The sequence below is a fragment of the Embiotoca jacksoni genome, unplaced genomic scaffold (assembly GCF_022577435.1).
Source record: "Embiotoca jacksoni isolate LCO1_2020_lvr unplaced genomic scaffold, fEmbJac1.0.p SCAF_5, whole genome shotgun sequence".
Classification (NCBI taxonomy): domain Eukaryota; kingdom Metazoa; phylum Chordata; class Actinopteri; family Embiotocidae; genus Embiotoca; species Embiotoca jacksoni.
In genome coordinates, this window is record NW_027185403.1 from 18,941,537 (window position 1) to 18,943,460 (window position 1,924).

The following is a 1,924-nucleotide window of genomic DNA, read 5'->3' on the forward strand; positions in this document are numbered from 1 at the left end:
CAATCAGCACTTGTGTTAACCACCGACGGTGCGCCTGTTTTATTTCTTGCGACAGTTTAGGTGGACGGGGCACTTGCCTGACACTACGAGCTGTGCATGCAATGGAAAAAAAACACCGCCCAACAAGGTAGCTAAGCATACCACTAGATAAAGGATCATGTCTGGTTTCTCTGATGATCGATTTTTCTTACAGATACGGGCTTATACAAAGCGCTCTTGTGTGTAAAGACAAAATGATGTTTTTACAGTTATGATTATATTTCAGCCATATTAACTGGATCATTTTAAACGTAGTCCTGGACGCAACTACATGATTGTATTTTTTATTTTCCTTATCTCTATTTTATAAAATGATAATAAACAGGCTATAATATTGTCATTGGCCAATTGCAATATTCGGAATGACTGGTATAGGAGTGATAGGTCATTAATTCCTGAAGGCCTGATGATTGTTTTCTTCTAAACACCCAGAAATAATTAACCCATTATAATTAATTTTCTTACAGAAACAAACAGATCGACTACTTTTCATTAGTGGGTCGATTTTTATCATCTTGCACAGCAACCATGTATAGATGTGCAACAACAACAACACACTAAAACACTACAAATATTTGCTGTCTACTCAACAATTATAAGATAAACAGTGCACAGTGAATCACCTCTTCACAATTTGTGCACATCACTGTTAGAACAATGCCATTCAATAAAAAGAAAATTTGTAATGATGAGGTTTTGCTCTACTTTTTGCGGATTCTACCTGCTCATTCAGGAAGTGGACACCAGAAGCCAGCGAGTCTTTGAGGTAGGCCTACTGCTTTGAATGTACAGACTGGAATGTGCTACTGGAGGGAAATGACATGGACTCTGACACCGATAAAATGGTTAAATACATCATAGATTACAGCATTTGGGGCGGCACGGTGGTGCAGTGGTTAGCATTGTCGCCTCACAGCAAAAAGGTTCTGGGTTCGAATCCGGTCCTGGGCCTTTCTGTGCGGAGTTTGCATGTTCTCCCTGTGCTTGCGTGGGTTCTCTCCGGGTTCTCCGGCTTCCTCCCATCATCCAAAAACATGCACCTCAGGTCAGGTTACCTGGCGCCGCGCTAGTGGCAGCCTGCTGCAGCAGCTCCCCCCTGAGAATCCCCCTGCTGTAGTGAAGAAATTTCCCCTCGGGGATTAATAAAGTGTATAAAATCAAAAAATCAAATCAAAATCCCTAGACCTCCATACTTAGAGACAACCCTGAAAAGATGGGTATAGATCCATCCTTCACTTCCTGGATCACAGACTACCTGACAGGATGACCACAGTTTTTCAGACTGAGGAGCTATATCTCTGGGACATTAGTAAGCAGCACTGGGCCACAGGGTACTGTTCTAGCACCATTCCTGTTCATACTGTACACAGCAGACTTTAAGTACAAGTCTGAGTCATGCCACATCCAGAAACATTCTGATGACACTGTTATTGTGGCTTCTATCGAGAATGGGCAGGAGAGTGAATACAGGGACCTGACGTGGCTGGAGTGACAAAAACTATCCTTCTGCACACCTAAAAGACAAAGGTGTCATGATTCCTGTCTTTCCGTGTGTATGTGTGTGCTACTCAGGAGGTGTCATTGTGTTATATGTGTTACTACGACTCAGACCTCAAGCCTCAGTGCTCACTCTGCTAATCTCTACGTTCTGTTCCTTGTGCTCAGATCCCATCCAGTGTGTGCTAGTTGCCAGCCTGTTGTCAGCTCAAGCCTTCAGTGGTTTCTTCTGTATTCTCTCTGGGAAAACGACCTGCTCCAGCCCTGCCTCCATCCCTTGAGTCACCAGCCACGCCAAATCTACATCCTTGAACTCAGCCTCGACCCTCGGATATCTGGCATCGCTATACTTTCGCCTGCTCTGTCCTGTATTGGTCCTTTGCCTGCC